The following is a 20,922-nucleotide window of genomic DNA, read 5'->3' as shown; positions in this document are numbered from 1 at the left end:
GTTTATTAAACAAGAAATGTATATTTACTGTAGAAAAATGTAAATACTCATAAGCAAAAAGAACTTAACCTACAAAAGCCTTCCTATCAGAGATAGCCTCTATTAATATGTTGTGTATATAAAAATGTTTTTCTCTATACACATATACATTTTTTCCTTCTGAAAATAGGATCAGGCTATTCATTCTGTTTTTCAAGTTGATCCTGACATTTAGCAACATACTTAAAAAAATCTCTCTATGTTAATAAGTACACTTATATAGCATTGATTTTAACAGTTATACGGTAATCTGTTGTTTAGGTGCACCCCCTATGGCTGGATAGTGACATTTATTTTTCACTATTAACAATCTTATAAATATACCATGTGCAAACATGTATGTTTTTTAAGGCTTCTAAGTGCACAGCCAGCAGCAATTCAGCATGAGTAGGGAGGAGGAGCTGTCACATCCTTCTTGCAGATGCATGCATTAGGCAAGCTCTTCCTAACAATCAGATGGTTGCAGGGAACCATTTGATTCCCTATACTATATGACTCCCACCATCTCAGTCACAACTGATGGGACTGGCATCCTTTTCTCCCCTAAAGGCAGCCATCTGGAAGTGGCCCAAAGCCTGTGAGGGGGCAGGAGACCCTTTCCCTGAGAGGAATTCCTATCCTGGGTGGTGGGTGGACAAGCTGAGCAGATTCTCCCTCAAGTCACTCAATATGACACACACACGAGGCCTTTAGTCAGCAAGGGCAAGAGCAAGCAACAGTGGGTTACCCACAGCCTGAGAGAGGAAGGAATCCTATCCAGTGTGATTCCCAGAGCCGCCCTCCCTGGTTGCAGCTAGTTTAACCTGGAAGGTGAAGGGATGGCCTCCAGAGCCAGAGAACCTGGCTTTGGATTCCCTCCATCACTTCCTACCTGGAGGATCTCTGGCTAGTCCCTTTGCCTCTCTGACCCTGAGTTTCCTCATCTGAAAATGAGGAGATCAATACCTACTACAAAAGGTCACTGTGAAAACTAAATAAAATAATATATTAAAAAGCCTTTAGAAGAATGCCTGGTGTAGAACAGGCAGTATTATGCCTCTGCTGGGAAGGTTTGTTTTACCTAGAACCACAGGAGTTTAAAAAGTGCTATAGGTCACTGATATCTTCAAGGACAAACTGGTGACTTCAGATACCCTGCTACTATTAGTTTACTCTTTAGGTGTTTCTGTTTCCTCTACCAGCTTGGCAAACTCCTTGAGGGCATGAGCTTTGTCTTCTGTTCCATTTTACCCTCCACTGTTCCTTCGCAGGGTAAGCTCCCAATCCGTGATTGATTCTGCTGACTGGTGAGAGTGAGAGTGTCTTTTCCTCATTGAGCCAGCACAGTAAGTTTGAACCAGTGTAGTGGGCAGCTGGCCTGATAGCCTAGCTCTCCTCCCTCCATGACAGCCTTCCAGAAGGAACTCTTCCTGGAAGGCGGAGCACAGCGGCCCTCAGCAGCAAGTGGAAGCTTTGTGTGCAACACAGAGCCAGCCAAATTCTTGGGACTGGAAGTTGTCAACTATTTCAGTTTGCAGGCTTAAAAAAAATCCCCATCGAAGCTAACCCAGAGCCTCCTATAGCATGTGCCAGAGCTGACAAAATGTAGAGGTGCACGTCTGTTTTAGGGACTCCTCCCTTCAGGAAGGCCTGCTTCCTGAGAGGGCCTGCAAGTCACACACCCTGGCTTCCCTTTCTGGTGTGTCCTGAGGCTAGAACCCCAGACAAATAAATGGAATGAAGTAATGTAGTCAGTGAAAGTTGTTGGTCCTTCTCACCCCTTCTGTCTCCTCTGAACCTGCCTACTGATCTACCTAGGCCACCAAACATGGGCCTTGAAGGCCTAATTGCCCAGCAGCTGCCAAGACCCTGGCTTCACAGTAGCTGGAGAGAGGCTCAGCTAAACAGGACAACTAGAGAGGAAGGAGATCCTGAGGAGCAGCAGCAAGTTTGGAGCTAAAGGTGTCAGAGCACAGGGATTCAAGCTTTTTTTTAAACATGCCTCTGTCCCAGGTATTAGACTGGGAGTGTTGCATATTAATATGCATACTAATAATATTAAGAGCTAAAACATAGTACACACCATCTGCCAATTACTATGCCACACATTTTACACATATTAACTCACTGAATCATCAAAAACCACTGAAGTAGATAGTGTTATTATCTCTATTTTACAGATGAAGAAACTGAGGCACAGTAATTTGTTTAAGGTCTCCCAGCTACTAAATGGCACACTAGGACATGCACGTAACTCTACTACTATGGTTTGAAACTGTCCCCTTTGAAACTTATGTTGAAACTCACTCCCCAGTGAAACTGTATCAGGAGGTGGAGCCTTTAAGAGGTGATTGAGTCATGAAGGCTCTGCCCTCATGATTGGATTGACTAGTCCATTCATAGGTTAATGGGTTAATAGGTTCATTGTGTGAGTGGGTTAGTTACCACAAGAGTGGTTCTGTTATAAAAAGCCAGGTTGATTCTCTCTCATGAACCCCTCACCATATGATGTCCCAAGCTACCCTGGGACTCTGCAGAGAGTCCCCACAACAAGATGGCCTGACTAGATGGAGTCCTTTGTCCCTGGACTTCTCAGCCTCCAGAACTATAAGAAATAAATCCCTTTAAAAAAGTTACCTAGTCTCAAGTATTTAGTTACAGCAATAGAAATCAAACTAAGACACCAACTGGAAAGCTTTTTCAAGTCTAAATATGATCATCTATACATGTGGAGATTCAATTCTCACAGTAACTCTATAAGCTAGGTTAATGTGGTCTCATTTTACATATGAGAAAACTGATGGGCAGAGAAGTTAAATATGTTCAAGTCCCATAATCAACAAGTGGTGAATATCATGCCAGGCCTGTGTGGCTCTACCACACCCTGACACAAAGAGAAGACATTGCAAAAGAACAGGAAAATGCTTAGTGGGCTTAGGAAAGGAGGCCACTGCAAAACCACAAAAATTGGGAATATGCTACCCTGCTGGAGGTAGCACCCAGGCACAGCAGAGGGTGGAGGCTCCAGAATCAATCTGATTACCTGCCCGGTTGCAACTTTCGAATCACACCAATTATCCAGATTGGTGAGCTGATTTAAATCTGATAGTGGCAGATTTCTAAACGCCTTTTAGAAAGGTAAACCTGGCAATGCTTAAAAACTGGCTCTAAATGCAGACAAATCTCAAGTAGAAAAACCTCCAAGCTTTACACTCTGCTCACTTTCTAAGCCATCTAATTTTTTTTTCTTTTCTTCTCTCCTTCCCAGTTAGGATAATTAAGATCTTAGAATCATAGACCTGGAAGGAACTTCAGAGATGATTTAGTGCCTCTCTGCTTGCTTTAAGGCTACTTACGGCCGGGCGCGGTGGCTCACGCCTGTAATCCCAGCACTTTGGGAGGCGGAGGCGGGTGGATCACAAGGTCAAGAGATTGAGACCATCCTGGTCAACAAGGTGAAACCCGTCTCAACTAAAAATACAAAAAATTAGCTGGGCATGGTGGCACGTTCCTGTAATCCAAGTTACTCAGGAGGCTGAGGCGGGAGAATTGCCTGAACCCAGGAGGCGGAGGTTGCAGTGAGCTGAGATCGCGCCATTGCACTCCAGCCTGGGCAACAAGAGCGAAACTCCGTCTCCAGAAAAAAAAAAAAAAAAAAAGGCTACTTACAGCAACAGTTACCTCCCTCTGTATGTTTAAACCTTTTCTCCCTGACAGAAGAAGGTATGCCCTTGTGAATGGGGCTGAGTGATCAGCTGACAGAGCTATTTTAAGGCACCTGCCTGGAATCTCACAATGGAGGCTGATGCAGAAGCTGCCTCCTTAAAGATGGCTTTGTCTACCAACCCCCTACTACCACCACCACCAGCCCAGGTCCTCACTGGGGAGGGCCAGAGGGTCTACTCTGCTTTTTCCAAACCTGAAGGGGTGCTTGGAAGGGTCACCAGGAATACAGAAAGAAATAGGCTCTGTTAAGGAACTCACATGTAGATAATAACAGTAAGATAAGATTGTGTTAACAGACTCTTGTAAGGAGTTTTATATGAGCACCCAACCCCAAAACTACCAGTGCCTGCAGGGATCCGAAACCTCACCAAGGAGGATGCCCAGGGAAGGAACTGAGGCCCAGGGAAACTGCAGGCCCAGGAGGCCACATGGTTTCTCCACTGAAGGCAGGCAGCACTGGTTTTGCAACCTGACTTTCCCCTTGCTAGTGTGGGTACCTTGACACACCTTGGCATTCCCAGGCTTTATTTTAATTGTGCAGCTGTCTGATTGGGTGGGTCTCTATAGTAAAATGGAAATGATAACGACTACAAAATTGAATTACACTGTAGACAGATTATTTATCACCACTGTAAGGCCGGTCACCTCACTGGGAGCTCGGACACACACCCTCTCCCGCTCCGGGAGCCGGACACGCCCATACCCACTCCCTCTCCGGGAGCTCGGACACACCCACCCCCCCTCACACAGCCTAGCCCTCCCTTAAAGAACCCTGCCAAAATGCAAAAGAAGTCTTGTAAATCTACCCAATAGCATTCGAGTCTTAGCTACCCAATAGCAGTCGAGTCTTGTAAATCTACCCAATAGCATTCGAGTCTTAGCTACCCAATAGCAGTCGAGTCTTGTAAATCTACCCAATAGCATTCGAGTCTTAGCTACCCAATAGCAGTCGAGTCTTATAAATCTACCCCATAGCAGTCAAGTCTTGTAAATCTACCCAATAGCATTCAAACCCTACCTACCTGCCAATAGCAAGGTTGCCTGCTCCCTATAAAACCCCACGTCTGAGAGGAGTCCATGTGACTTCTCTGGCCCCTCCTGTCGAACCGCAGAACCTCGCCCAGGAGCTGAATAAATTCGCATTGGATCTTCTTATGCTGGCCTCAGTTTCTTCATTTTAAACTCTGCAAGAACCCAAGAACCCTTACAACCACCATCAAGCACTGACTGATTACCCAGCTCCTTTTAGATTGAGTGAGTTTGACAAATGGAGTGGAGGCATAGACTGAACTCAGCATTTCTGGGTCCTTCCCGACTGTAGCTAAGTTCCCAGCCATGGTACTGTTGAGGTCCTAAGTTCCCATGGTGAAGATCTGACTATGGCACCCACAGGCACATCAGGACAACAATAATCTTAGTCCCACACCAGTTATTTCTCAACAGAAGCTAACACCTTACATTGATTAAATGTCTGCTAAGCATCAGGCACTCTGATGAGTGCTATATATACTTTGTATATATGCAATCAATCAGGTACATTAGTATGCCTATTTCATAGATTAGTACATTTTAAAAGATTAGGTCACTTGCCCAATGTTCCCCCACTGAACCGTGAACTCCAGGAGAGTAAGAACTGCTTTATTTCTGATGCCTCCCTCAGACCCAGAACAGTGCTAGACACAGGGAAGATGTTCACTAAAAAAAATTCCTAAATGGATGAGTGAACAAGTACTAAATACTGGAGCAAAGAGGAATGTGTTCTCCAGAAAGAGAATGGGAAATACAAATGGCCAAGCGGAGAGGAAGGTATTCTCTAGGCTAACTAGAAGAGCCGTAATACCTACAGCTCTTTTAACCTTCCCTTTCTCCGCGTAGGTTTCCCATTGAGTGTTTTCAATGGGAAATATCTAACTGCTCTGTGGGTGTACACGGCTGGTTGCTAATTTTGGAACACTTGTGAATCCTGGGCCCAGAGTCATGACCAATACTGGTGAGTCATACTCCTCATACAGAGTTCCCTACACACTGGCTGTCAGAAAAAAAAAAAAAAAAAAAGGCAAAACAGAAGTTGCCATCTTGTCGCCTGCTCTAGCTGTCTCATTTTACCTTCTGAAATGATGGAGGAAGTTCTGCTGAGGATTGGGGTCAGGGTAACAGCAGACTTTTGGATAACCCTGTATGCCCAGAAACCTGCAAAGTACACAGGGCCTCTTGGTGGTCTCCTCCTGGATGCCTTGTTTTCTCCTGGAAGATTCCTCCCTTCCACCCCAGATACCACTGTGAACTTATAAGTGGCAGAACCTTCTTTCTGGCAGGCAATGTCTACTGTGCCATCCTAGGCAGGTATAATACATAAAATAGTCTGGCACAGTGGCTCACACCGGTAATCCCAGCACTTCAGGAAGCTGAGGCGGGTAGATTATGAGGTCAGGAGTTCAAGACCAGCCTGACAAATATGGTGAAACTGCATCTCTACCAAAAATGCAAAAAGAAAATTAGCCAGGCATGGTGGTGCACGCCTGTAATCCCAGCTACTTGGGAGGCTGAGGCAGGAGAATCACTTGAACCCAGGAGGCAGAGGTTGCAGTGAGCTGTGATTGTGCCATTACACTCCAGCCTGGGTGAGAGAGCAAGACTCTTCCTCAAAAAAAAAAAAAAAAAAAAAAAAAAAAATACATAAAATAACCTGTCACTTGGGACCATTAGCCTCTTTAATAAAGGACAAATTTCATTCTATACTAGAGAGAAATGTTTTAAAATACAGGTGTCCTGGAGAAAAGAAACATGTTGACTTAAAGTCATACAAAGGTGCAAAGACTTGACAGCAATCCTTTCCGGGGCAGAAAGAAAGCAGAGTGTTCAGGGGATAGAACTCTCGATCACAGGCTATTGGGTACTTCAGATACAACCTGTGGAATCTCATTCAGGTTGAGGGTTATTCAGGCTCATTTGCTTGGCCATGGTAGACGGCTAAGTCTTTGCTTCCCAGTTCTCTTGACCACGAGACATGTAGAGCCAGGGAGAAAAGAGAAAACCCAAACCAGGTCAGTGTTACCTGTGAATAACACCTTGATCAAGTTCTGAGAAGAGGAGTGATGATGCTGAAGGTTAAGTGGAGGTTTTAATTCCTCTTCAGATTTTGACTTTCATAACTCTGCCGTCTCTTTACTGTAGAAAACTGAGAAAGGATAATATTTGAGTATGTGAGGAGGTTCCAGCTGCATAAGCAGATCATGAATGTTCCCAGGGCCAAGTCCTCAGCCAAGAGTGCCCCAGGAGTTTCATTCCTCCTGATCAACCTGGGTCACACAGGCATAAGAACACAGAGAGAATTGGTGCTTTTAAAAATAGATCTGACTTAGTAGTCTTTAGATAACTAAGGATTATGATACGAGAGAGAGCTACTTTGCATCTCCATCTCTGTTAACAGGAGAACTTGACAAAATGGGCATGAAACAAAAGGGATTTGGGCTTGCTAAGTAAGAGCTTCTAAAAGGAAAGAAAGCTACTCAAGAAGAGAATTTGCTTCTCTGTAGCAGGATGGACTCTTACTTGACTGGGATGGTCACTGAAATGCAGCCTACCTTGATATAGAGTAAATCCTTGTTCTTCAAAGTGTGGTCCCCAGATCAGCAGCAGCAGCATCAACTGGGAGCTTGTTAAAGACGCTGAGGCCCCACCCCGACCTCCTAAATAAGAATCTCCTGTCTACCAAAGTTCCCAGGTAAAATGCCTGAACCTTATGGACTGAGAAGTGCTGGGCTAAATGACCTTTGCAGATTCCTCCTGTGGTGGTTAACACTGAGTGTCAACTTGATTGGATTGAAGGATGCAAAGTACTGCTCCTGGGTGAGTTTGTGAGGGTGTTGCCAAAGGAGATTAACATTTGAGTCAGTGGACTGGGAAAGGTGGACCCACCCTCAATCTGGGTGGGCACCATCTAATCAGCTGCCAGCATGGCCAGAATAAAAGCAGGCAGAAGAACGTGAAAGGAATAGATGACTTGAGTCTTCCAGCCTACATCTTCCTCCCATGCTGGATGCTTCCTGCCCTCAAACATCAGACTCCAAGTTCTTCAGCTTTGGGACTTGGACCGGCTTCCTTACTCCTCAGCTTGCAGCCAGCCTATTATGGGATGTCATCTTGTAATCATGTGAATCAATCCTCTTAATAAACTCCCCTTTACATATAAAGCCATCCTATTCTGTCCCTCTAGAGAACCCTGACTAACATACCTCCTGCTTGAGGATTTCATGAGCTGCCTCTAGTTGAGAAGTGGTGCAGCCCCACTGGCAAAGAAGGCATGGCTGCTAGGAAGTGGGAGGCAGGCTGGTATTCTCCTCTCAAGCCACAGCTCTCCGCATGCCTGTTGCTACAGTACACCTTTCTCCTCAACCTCAAGGGTACCACAGCTCCAGGTCCTCTGAACACACAAGACTCCCTGCAGCAAATACCTGGGAGCCCAGACAGCTTGTAGAGATTATCTGTGCCTCCCTCAGACCCATGGAGGACTCCCAGAGCAAGGAGGGAGGTAGGCAGTCCAGTGGTCTCTGCAGATCCTAGCTGTCCTCTCACTTGTAAGAGCTATCTGCATGCCTCCCTGCTCATTTATCTGGGGGCCACAGATGACAGGGAGTGCCAAATTTCTCATCTATTGAAGAATCATAAGGCAACTAATATATTTTTGCCAGAAGGTTTAAAAAAAGTCATTTTTGCATACATTATTCATAAATACCAATGAGAAAAAGAACATCCAAAACTAACACAGAGAGTAAGGGGTCTCAAGACATGGTCAACAACCCTGTTGACTAAGAGGATCTAAATCACAGACACACACACACAGAGTGTGTTCACCCAGTTACTGACACTAACTACTGCTTTAGTCACCTCAGGCTGCTGTAACACAATACCAGAGACTGGGTGACTCAAACAACAGACAGCAATTTTCTTACAGTTCTGGAGGTGTCTTGCAGCCCAAGATCAAAGTGCCAGCAGATGTGATGCTTGGTGAGGGCTCTCTTCCTGGCTTGCAGATGGCTGACTTCTTGGTATGTCCTTGCATGGACTTTCTTTGGTGTGTACCCATGGAGAGAGAGAAAGAAAGAAAGCTCTGGGCTCTCTTCCTGTTCTTACAAGGGCACTAATCCAATCATGGGGCTCTGCCCTCAGGACCTCATCTATTAATCGTATCACCAGGCTGGGGATTAGGACTTGAACTTACGAAGTTTGGAGGTACACAAACGTTCATTCCATAATAACTACCAAGGTAGTAGACTTCAGAGTGATTGTTTTCTAATCCATATTTTTCCCCTCAAATCATATGTTCTTGGCTAATACTAATATTGAGTGCCCTAAGACTGCATGTTAGAGAAATTGAAAATTTTAGATTATCTATCTTCATAATAACTAGTAGTGCTGTAGAAATGCAGTTCATCATTCTCTAAGGTCTCTCTATTCTACCATTGCTGGTGGGCTGTGGTCCTGTGCTCAGGTCAAACGGAAGCTGCACTTAATATTTATTCACAATAAGGACAGCAGTTGAGATCAGGGGCTCTACAGTTAGAATGACTGGGTTCAAATGTGATTCTATGACTTCCTACCTGTGACCTTTCCAAACTTTGATTTCCCCATCTATAAAATGGAGGGAATTATAGTGCCTTCTATCATTGTATATCATTATATAGTTGTGAGGGTTAAGTAATACATGAAAAGCCCTGCTACAGGGTAGACACGAAATACACAGTGGCTATTACTATTGCTGCAGTTGGTATCATTGGATGTTATACTTATGTTTTTCTAGTTCATATGTGTTCTTTCTACTGTCAGGCCAAGATCTCCAAGGAGCAGGGATTAAGCGTCCCTCAACAGACTCCCTCTCATCTTCTTGAGGTTATAAAAGGTCTCCTGCTTCAAGTAACTCGGGGAGCTGCCAACGTAAGGCTCTGCCCTTGGAGGGCATAAGAACTGTTGTGGCCACTTGCCTGTCTACTGCCCCCAAAACTCCTCCAAAGTCCTGGGCACCCAGTAAAACCTGTAGCACAAGTCAGGCCTTTTTTTTTTAGGGAAGTCAAGAGTCCTCTTCTTCCTCCCCAAGCCTCATTGCCCCACTCTGGTGAGCGGCGATCTTCACTCACACTTTGACTACCCACTGCCCATTTCCCCTTACATGACTCTTCACCCCTGAGCACATATATGTCCTGCACTGGCCTTCAAGAGTGATCTTTCACTTCAGCTTTCATTTCTTCCAGGATTCCCTAGAATCAACCATCTGAGCATGTACCTTGAAATGTCCCCAAATTTCAGAGGTAAGTCACTAGTACTTTCCCAGTGTAGTAGGCATCATTTCTGCCCTGCCCCTGTGGGCCTAACCATATCCATGACATCAAAATCTGGTGTCATATCTCATGGAAGACCCACACCCTCAAAGTCCTTCATGCCATTCCCTTTATCAGTGCTCTTAAATATCTTGGCCTGCCAGGTAAAGGCCTATAAAAGGCCTGCTTCTCTTTCAGCCACTCCCAATCAATCTGCAAATTATCTCTTCCAGGAAGCTTCCTGCTTTCTCTCCCAAGCTAAACTGGATTAGGGATCCCTACATTGAGCTCACCCTGTACTTATCTCTATTGTTAACCACTGTATTGGAATGATCTGTGTCTCCATCTGCCTCCCACACTAAACTGAGTTCCAGGAGGGGTGGGGCCATGTGTTTTTCATCTCTGTATCTCCAGCATTTAGACTGTGCCTAATATATAGTAAGCATGCAGTACATATTGAAAGAAAGAAAGAAAGGTGTGGGGGGAAGGAGGAGGGAAAGATAGAAAGCAAGGAAGAAAAAAAGAAGGGAAAGAGGGGAAGGAAAAACAAGGAAAGAATAAAAGCCATAGGAAGGGAGCCGGGTATGGTGGCTCACGCCTGTAATCCTAGCATTTTGGGAGGCTGAGGTGGGTGGATCACGAGGTCAGGAGTTCAAGACCAGCCTGGCCAATATGGTGAAACCCCATCTCTACTAAAATACAAAAATTAGCCTGGTGTGGTGGCATGTGTGCCTGTAGTCCCAGCTACTTGGGAGGCTGAGGCAAAAGAACTGCTTGAACCCAGGAGGCAGAGATTGCAGTGAGCCGAGATCGTACCACTATACTCCAGCCTGGGTGACAGAACAAGACTCCATCTCAAAAAAAAGAAGCCATAGGAAGAAGGAAATAATGAGGATAGGCTGGATCTAATTCTGTTATAATTCCCAATGGCCCTGAACAGTGAAGCTAAAGCCCTTCCTCCTCTATATTTAATCTTCTAACATCTCCTTCTCTGTTATTAGTATAAAAACAAAATTAGTTTATATGGGACCATTAAAATCATTGGCCAAATAATCATGATGGTTCCTGGAGCCCTAGGCCATCAGAAACCCCTATAAAGTCCTCTCTACTGACAGCAGGGCATAAAACCATCATCAAATACAAACATTGAACCTTTTCCTGGTCACAGATACATGCTTTACTCAACGGCCAAGGTCAGTCACTTCTTGTGTACAAGAACCCTCCCTGGCCCAGCCCGCCCCAGCTGACAAACATTTCCACACACATCCAAGGAGAATGGGAGAGGGAGCAAAAAGCTCTTAGGAATTCAGTGTCACCTTACAGGTATCACCACAAATGGAGAGAGGCAGGAACCCAGAAAGGCAAAACAAAACAGCCGGATAACCAAGAAAGTGTCCACGTATGTACACACACACCTACTCAACAGTTTAACTTCCCTAATAATGTTTTGCTCCGATTAATAATTAAATGGCCTGTGTACTTTGAATAGAAGCCAACTACTTCTCAGCGAGGAGAAGTGGTAGAGAATCATATCAACGAGGTCAGCCTGGGACAAAAATGAGCCAGTCCACCATACAGAAAGCTTCTTGCATTCCTTCCCTGTATCTTCTTAACATTTTTAACTCAAATTTGCTTAACTCAAAATTTTCAGTCAAAATTTAGAGGTTAGAGATGAGGTATGGAGAAAGTTCACTTTACCAACTTTGGTCTATTCCAGTCAATTCAGTCATTGTTCTTTTCACATAGAATAGAAGCAATAGTTTAACCCTGAAGCTTGAGCTAAACTCTGTTGGTTGTGTTTGGAAGACAGCTCTCCTTGGCTTTGTGGGCTAACCCCCACGTGTCCTCTCTCTCCCCCTTATGGATACCATGCCATCCCTCTGAACATAGTATATATTCCTCATGATTCCTTGTGGTCAGGAATTTAATTACTGACCACAAATTATGCGGGAATTGCCTTCCAGAAAATTGGGAAAATGAGTGCGATTGTAGGCAAAGATAATCTATTATAGATTACTTTAAAAATAATGTCAGATGTTAATCTTGTATATGGGAAGAGAGGGAAAGATTAAGTTAGAATTAGCAGTAGGTCTGAAGGATCCCAACTAGTGCTCAGGTAAGGAGGGTGGGAAAGAGGGAAAGGAGAATGCGAAGGAAGAAGGCATATTTGGACAAAAGGCATATGCCACAAGGAATCATCCTCCCTAAATCATAGGAGGGCAGGTGCTTCCCAGGAGGGCACCGTGTCACTCTCCAGGTACCCACTGGGCACGGAAGCAGGTGCCTGCCCATGCCTGCCTCTTTCCCACTCTCCTTCTCTGTCTTCCTTCTCCTCTCCCTGCCTCCTTTCCTTCCATCTACTTTTATTGAACACCTGTGTGTTAGGTGCTGTGAAGGTGGTGGAAATATAAAAATAACAGACAAGTCTCTCATGTCCAGTCATTAAGCAGTAAAGCTAGTAACCAACCAGTTCGGCAAGACAACTATACAATCATATCACAGGGCCTGTGTTAATAAATGCGGCGGGGCCCCGTGTGCCTCAGCAGAGGCAGTGGCCATTTCCACCTGGGAGTCAACAGTTGATTTCAGTAACAATGTTGTTCTCAAAATTTCCTCACACCTATAGCTGTAGAATAAAAAGGAACAGAGACATGACAACCAAATGCAATGTAAGAATTTTGATTGGAACTTGTTTGAAAAAAACGTCTGTTAGAGTGGTAGAATGGACTTCAGAGACTCAGAAGAGGGAGGACGAGAGGGGTATGGGATAAAAAACTACATATTGGGTAAAATGTACACTACTTGGGTGATGGGTGCATGAAAATCTCAGATGTCACCACTATACAATTCATCCACGTAACCAAAAACCATTTGTACCCCAAAAGCTACTGACATTTTTTAAAACACACACACACACACACACACACACACACACACACACCTGTTAGAAGACATATTGAGAAACATTTTGGAAAATTTTATATGATTTAGGAATTGGGAACCAGGGGATATTAGGTAATTATCATTAATTTTCTTAAGTGTAGCAGAGTTACTGTGCATATATAGGAGGATGTCCTTATTTTCAAGAGATGTATGTTGAAGTATTTAGGGATGACATCTGTGTCTTACATTGAAAGAGTTTAGGAAAAATATATATTTGGTAAAATGTATACAACTGTAGATTCTAGATGAGGGATTTCAGCGTCAAATTGTACTATTCTTTCAACTTTTCTCCACATTTGAAATTTTTTTAAATAAAAAATGTGAATAAAAAATTATCTCCACTTGCTAGCTATTGTAATAAGGCCCTTAGTAGAGTAAAGCCTTCTGTGTGTCAATTAGCTAATAAATAATCATAACTAACATTTATCATGTGCCAGGCAATGCTGAGAGCTAACATGCATTAACTGCATTATGAGCTTTTCTTTACAGAGAGGGAAACCGAGGCTTGGCAAGTTCTTACCCCAAGACGCACAGATAGTAACTGTCAAGGCCAGATCCCAGCCTGGCTTTGATCTTAACTGCCACCCTCTACTGACAGCCTCCCAGAAAAAACCCTGACATGTAATGTCTGCGTGAAGTAATGGCAACAGAAATCATGGCCATGAAGGGCAATCTGTCAACTTGTGAATGCAAACAACCATTCTAAGAGCCTTTCTTTCTTTGATAGGGAGAAAAAAGGCTCGGGGCTGACAGAGAAGAGGCCATCAGTAAGTGGGGAAAGGGCATGGAAAGAGGAAGTGGGGAAGGGAAACGGCCTCACCTTATGGACCTGCAGTTCTGTGGGGTGAATGAAAGCTGTAAAGCAGGTATTTTTGACTGGAGCAGCAGACAAATGCTTTCTGTTTAGTAGAAAAGTTACTGCAATCAATGCTGCTCCACATCACTAATGAAGGCTGAAAAAAACCCCAGCTGAAAGGTATAATGGTGCTTTCTTCCAGAGGGTTGCTTAAGCAAGGTCTCATTGTGCCTGAAGTCTGTATTACTGACTGGCCGTTCAGGACGTGCAATGTGATTTAAGAGAGCTGGGCTGGGCTGCATTGAGTCAGTTATACCCTCTTACTCAGTCCCCTGTAGGACAGGGCCAGAGAGAGTGGAGGGCAGGGTGTGCCCAGCCAATTGGCCTCTATAGGAATTTCAACCATGACCTCCACCTTATTTGCTCTCTGCTCCAGTCTCCTGACTAACCAGCCAGTGCACGGCACAGCTTGAGATCCACAGCCAGCCTGGCAGGGCCACCATGTAATAGCCCAGGGTCAAGTCGATTTTGCTTTTGGTGTATAAAATGCAAGAACTGGAGAAATCATGTAACAAGTCAGGAGGAGGCCCACATTCCAAGCACCAGCCTTCCCGAATTCAGAACAAAAGCCACTCCTTCAGTGCCCTTTTCTTACAGAGCAGCTTTTCCCATGAGGAGAGCGTTATAACATCCCAGCTTAGTGGAGTGTTCTGAGTTGTTGGGATTAACCATCTAGGCAGTGGGTGAAGGGTCCCGTTATGCAGAATGTGGGGACTGCCTCTGAGATGTTTTTAAAACAAACACAACGTGCCAGCTGATCTCAGTACACATTTCTAGAAAATTCGCAGCCTGTGACATCACAGACCTTCCCTTCAGCCTCGGACCAGCAGCAACACACTCTGAAGCAGGTCTCAGAAGACAAAAAGCTGAAATAACCCATGTTTCCTGCTACACAGAATCCGCTCTGAAAGGAAAAGGAAATTTTACCCAAACTTCAGAAAGCTACAGAAATGATACCCATTTTCACAATCCCAGAAGGAAAGTTGCATCTGAGGGGAATAAAAACAGAGCAATGAGAGAGTCTTTGTTAAAATAAATGGCTTTCACAGGGCATTTTCTCTAAAGGTCGCCCTTGCCTCAAATAGTACTCCTGCCTCCAATCCATCTTGCACACCATACAGCTGTGGGCATCCTGTGAGCTGCTGCCATGTCCTTGCCTAAAAGCCTCAGTGCCCCCACCCCCAACCAACTCACCCGCCCCACAACTGGTCCTCCTTTCTCTGGCTTCTGGAGCAATAAGACCCCCTTCTCCCAGTGAGGGATCTTTCTGAAAGGTAAGCATGAACCAACTCCTCTCTTGCTCAAAAATAGTGGCCTGCTCTCGATTTCCTACAGGATAGAAAGGCACACTTTGGCAGGCGCGCCTGTAATCCCAGCACTTTGGGAGGCCAAGGTGGGCGGATCACCACAAGTCAGGAGTTGAAGACCAGCCTGGCCAACATGGTGAAATCCCGTCCTTACTAAAAGTACAAAAATTGGCCAGGCACAGTGGCTCATGCCTGTAATCCCAGCACTTTGGGAGGCCAAGGCGGGTGGATCCCTAGGTCAGGAGATGGAGACCATCCTGGCCAACATGGTGAGACCCCATCTCTACTAAAAATACAAAAATTAGCTAGGTGTGGTGGCATGCACCTGTAGTCCCAGCTACTGGGGAGGCTGAGGCAGGAAAATCACTTGAACCCGGGAGGCGGAGGTTGCAGTGAGCCGAGATTGTGCCACTGCACTCCAATCTGGTGACAGAGCAACACTTTGTCTCATAAAAAAAAAATTAGCCGGGCATGGTGGTGTGCACCTGTAATCCCAGCTACTTGGGAGGCTGAGGCAGGAGAATCACTTGGACCCATGAGGCAGAGGTTGTAGTAAGCTGAGAACGTGCCACTGCACTCCAGCCAGGGTGACAGAGTAAGACTCCATCTCAAAAAAATAAAAAAGAAAGAAAAGAATTATACACTTTATTTGGCACCTGGGCATGGGTATCAGCAGCCTTCCTCCCAGTCACACAGACTCCTCTGAATGCTTGCCCTGTCTTTCCTGTGTGACATCTACCTGTGCCTTTGCACTCACTGTCCCCCATGTTTAAAATGCTCTTCCTCCAAGTCCACAGAAAAAAAGTAGGCTTCAAGACTTAGCCCAAATGCCACCTCCTCAGTGGAGCCCTCCAGAAGTTTCTTTCTCTCTCTCCCTGTCTCTCCATACACACCCTGCTCACCTCCCCAGCCACACAGGTATCACTCCTTTTTTTCAGGGCTCTGCTCTGTTCTCTGTTCACAGGTCTACCTCCCACACTAGTCTGTGAGCACTCCCTTGGGGAGAGAGCCCATGAAGTGCTCATCTTTGTGTTCCCAGTTCTTAGAACAGCGCCTGGCACCCAGTAGGTGCTTTATAGTCTAAATCCCCCAACCAGCAAGGCCAAATTCTGCATTTTCCAAGTTATCCTCAACACTCCATAGGAAAGAGTTCTGCTACCACACAACAATGTATTCTATATTGCCTATAAATTATTACATTTCTCTCTTCCTGGAGATATACACACACACACATATATATACACATACATACACACACACACACACACGTATATATGTGTGTATATATAGTATATTCTAGGATGTAGGCTGGGCACAGTGGCTCATGCCTATATTCCTAACACTTTGAGAGGGCATGGCAGGAAGATCACAGGAGCCCAGGACTTCAAGACCAGCTTGGATGACATAGCGACACCCGCCTCAACAAAACACTTCTTAAAAATTAGCTGGGTGCAGTGGCGTGCACCTGTAGTCTCAAACACTTGGGAGGCTAAGGTGGGAGGATCGTGTAAGCCCACAAGCTTGAGGCTTCAATGAACCACGATTGTGCCACTGCACTCCAGCCTGGGTGACAGAACAAAACCCTGCCTCTAAAAAAATTTTCTAATTACCAAATTTGTAAAATTTTGTCCTACTAAACTATAATATGCTGTAGGGAAGTCACTTTTTAAAATTCTCTCCCACCCTTCCATCAATCCTTGGGTGTTGTTTAGGATTAACTAATGATTAACTAATTTGTTGACTGACCCTTTAAGATACCAACATCGATTGTTTTAAAATCTGTTAGTTTATGGAAAAAATGTTAGCCTAAAGGCTAACTCCATTTGTCCCTCATACAGAAGCCTAGAATTTCTGTAAGGTTTAGGTTGTATGTTCAGAAGTTACAGGAATGCAGTGGCCTAACAGGATAAAAAGTCCTGGCACTGTGCCTGGCCACCTTCCCCGTTGTCTGTCCTCTTGCTTGGCCTCTTCTCAGGCTGGGCTCTGCTCTCCCTTCCCAGAGCCAAAGGATTCAGAGGCCACCCAAGATTTACACATCGAATTCCTCTCCAATTTTCTTGCCATCACCCTTATGGAGTCTGGCTCTCTGCTGTTGCAGTAATTTTTTTTTTTTTTTTGAGACTGAGTCTCGCTCTATTGCCCAGGCTGGAGTATAATGGTGCAATCTCAGCTCACTGTAACCTCCACGTCCTGGGTTCAAGTGATTCTCCTGCCTCAGACTCCTGAGTAGCTGGGATTATAGGCGCATACCACCACACCCGGCTAATTTTTGTATTTTTAGTGGAGACAGGGTTTCGCCATGTTGACTAGCGTGTTGCAGTAATACTGATCCTTCATCGAGAGGATCTGCAGCTCTCTAACCATGGTTCAATGGCTCTAAAGGGGAAAATTAATATACATTGCTTCTTCCAAAGTGACCTTGGAGAAACTCCCCACCACCACCGCCGCCTGTTGCCACTACTTCAGAAATTCTAAGATGAGATTGGGGAAGATGAAGGATAAGTGAAAAATTCTCCCTTGGCTTCCACCTGCCACTTGTTATCACCAGCTACTGGAAGAGTCCAGTGGCCTGGAAGGCCTTCAGCTGGGATGGTGCTAGTCTTTCTTTTTTTTTTTTTTTTTGTTGAGACAGAGTTTTGCTCTCTCACTCAGGCTGGAGTGCAGTGGCATGATCTCAGCTCACTGAAACCTGCGCCTCCCGGGTTCAAGCGATTCTCCTGCCTCAGCCTCCTGAATAGCTGGGATTATAGGCACATGCTACCACTCCTGGCTAATTTTTGTAGAGATGGAGTTATACCATTTTGGTCAGGTTGGTCTCGAACTCCTGACCTTATGATCCGCCCACCTGGGCGTCCCAGAGTGCTGGGATTAGAGGCGTGAGCCACCGCGTCCAGCCTTGGATGGTGGTATTCTAGGCAATGTCTCCAGGCTGCTGAGTAGAGCAGTTTCAGAATGGCCTCTGGGTTGAAGCCAAAGGAAAGCAGCTGGTGTCTTTATCCATGACCCTCCTTCCATCTCCATGACCCTGCATTATCCACCCATGGCCATCCTGCCACAAATGCCCCCTCAGAGGCCTTAGCAGAGGGCCAAGAATTTGTTAGTTGAAGGAGAAAACTTGTTTCAATGTCAAACTGACATTCCTAAGGGCTCCTGCAGCTTCCCCTACCCGAATCCTTCAGCTCTTGGGCTTGAGTGTTGGTGAGATGGGAATCTAAGTCTGTGCAGCTCTGCAGAGTCAAGGAGTTGCCAGGTATTAAGGACATGAGGACAGAGATGGACACACATGGGCCAGGCCAGCCTGAGAAGGCCATAAAAAGTCCTGGCATTGTGCCCCAGCCATCTTCCCCATTATCTTTCTTAACAACTATATAATAGCTGTTAACCAATGGTGGCCCAAACTTAATTCAAGATCCTGAGAACTCCTTCAAAGGGGAGGAGCCAAGCAGGTACCAGTATCTCAGGGGTTTCAATAGCAGGGATTAGAAGTCAGACTGGGAATGTCTGAGTTTTGGGGCAGGAAATAAAAAAATGAATCTTAGATGAGAAATGCTGAATTATTGGGCAGGTGCTTGGTCAAAGCAGAATACCATAAAGCAGATTGGGAACAAGGAATCAGGATGCTGAAGTCAAACCATGCTTACTAGCTGCAGAACTACCTCGTTGATGGGCTACAGGCTGAGAGTATCTCCTTCCTCCTACCTGGATCCAGGTCTGCTACTAGACCTGGAGGCACACCTGACTTTGCAGGTGGAGCCCTCCCTATGCTGGAGGTCAGCACCTTAAGGACCGGAACCAAGCCTGGCTCACTCTCCACTCAGTGAGTGCCTGATACATGTAGGCACTTGATGAACACTTACTTAGTGAATGACCACTGTGTACGTTTTTGGGGAGCTGGATCAGGATGCCAGGCACAGCCTCTCTTCCCTAGAAGAGCAGTCAGCTCATCCTGCAGGTTTCACCATTACTAGTTACCTACCTGGACCCGTACAGCTCTAGCTTCTGGATTTATCTTGTTTTAACAAACACATCATGCTTGCCACGTGCAGCAAATATAAACCAATTTAATTTTTAACAATCCTTTGAGGTAGGTACCTTTACTAACCACATTTGATAGATGAGAAAACAGGCACAGAGAAGTCAAGTAACTGACCAAGGTTACACAGTGATAGAGCCTGGTTATGACCCCAGGCATTCTGGCTGTAGAGTCTATACTCACAGAGACAAGCATAAAGGTCAGAGGGTCCAAGCCCACCACTATCCACGGTTTAGAATTATGCAGTGTGGATCTGTATGACCCTCTAAAAGTCATTCACCATCCCTAGGCATCCTCACAAGTCTGAGATGCTGGTGGTGACTACAAGATAGGGAAACAATTCCCACTGCCTTTGCTTGTCTCTGACATGCAAATGAGACATGCATTGGTAGAGCATTACCTTGTAGGAAAACTCCCTGGGGCCTTCTAGATTTGGCCACCCATTGCACAGGGTCAGTTTCATAAAGGCAGGCATGGGTGGGTGCGGTCGCTTACACCTGTAATCCCAGCACTTTGGGAGGGTGAGATGGGTGGATCACCTGAGGTCAGGAGTTCGAGAGACCAGCCTGGCCAACTTGGTAAAACCCCATCTCTACTAAAAATTCAAAAATTAGCCAGGCATGGTGGTGGACGCCTGTAATCCCAGCTACTTGGGAAGCTGAGGCAGGAGAATTGCTTGAGTCTGGGAGGCAGAGGTTGCAGTGAGCTGAGATCGCGCCATTGCACTCCAGACTGGCAACAGAGTGCTACTCCGTCCCCACCAAAAAACAAACAAAATCACAAAGGCAGGCATGTAACCTGTGCAATCACACAGGTCTGTGTGTGCTTTGAAGGGCCCTGTGCTTGGTTCAATGCGCTGCTATTGCCATCTTGAAATTCCTAATAATTTTTGAACAAGGGCAATGAGACTTTTATCTTGCATTGGGCCCTATAAATTAGGTCCTGCCTATGCTTGTATGTTGTCCATTAGATTCATCCTGATTTCCTTTCTCTTGCCCTCCCTCTCTAGCCCACAGGAATCAGCCTCTTATAATCTCTGTAAATTCTTGACATTCTTAGGTGTTAGGAGAGCATGCAGGCCAACTCCAGTTCTTAAGAGTCTCTTATTCTAATCTGTTTCTTCTGAAGCTGATTAGGAATTTTTTTCATAACATCTTAGGCTTCTGATACTCACCCCATCCCTCCCACCTTCTCCCCATGTTGACTTCACTTCTCCTGCTTCTGATCTTTCAGCTCCCTGCCAATCCAGGAGTGAGATAAAGGCTGTGAGGGCTGAGGTAGGTTGTTGGCAAAGGAAGCTCCAGCTGAAAGAGAACATCCGAAGTCTTGATTAAAAGAGATTTAAGAGATACTAAATTAATGTGAGGATCTTGTTTAGATTTTGATTCAAAGAAACCAACTGTAAAAAGACATTTTTTAGACAATCAAGAAATTTTGAATATGAACTGGGTGTTAAAGGATGTCGACATATTATGCTTTATTTTGTTGGGTATGAAAAAGGTTTTGTGGTTATGTAAGAAAATGGCCTCATTTCTTTTAGATATCTGTATTGAAGTATTTAGGAGTATTATAACATGCTATCTAAGATTTGCTTTAAAATGCCTTAGGAGAAAAAAGCCTTAGGGTTGGGAAGGAGAGAGATAAAACAAATGTGGCAAAATATTGATGTTTTTTGAAGTTGGTGATGGAATTTCTTATACTCTTTTCTTTGTGTAGGTTTGGAAG

The 20,922-nt window shown here is 45.0% G+C and overlaps 1 long non-coding RNA gene across 1 annotated transcript; it reads left to right on the top strand.

The window, feature by feature from the left end:
* Window positions 1–1,220: 1,220 nt before the first annotated feature.
* Window positions 1,221–14,910, top strand: LOC105722027 (uncharacterized). Its single transcript, XR_001108467.3, has 3 exons — window positions 1,221–1,290; window positions 9,993–10,049; window positions 14,674–14,910. It is a non-coding gene; the product is annotated as an uncharacterized LOC105722027 (long non-coding RNA).
* Window positions 14,911–20,922: the final 6,012 nt, after the last annotated feature.

The sequence above is a fragment of the Aotus nancymaae genome, unplaced genomic scaffold (assembly GCF_030222135.1).
Source record: "Aotus nancymaae isolate 86718 unplaced genomic scaffold, 86718_ANA_hifiasm-v0.15.2.pri h1tg000032l_0, whole genome shotgun sequence".
Classification (NCBI taxonomy): Eukaryota; Metazoa; Chordata; class Mammalia; order Primates; family Aotidae; genus Aotus; species Aotus nancymaae.
The sequence above is the reverse complement of the archived record's forward strand: the minus strand, read 5'-3'. Positions and strand labels throughout refer to the sequence as shown.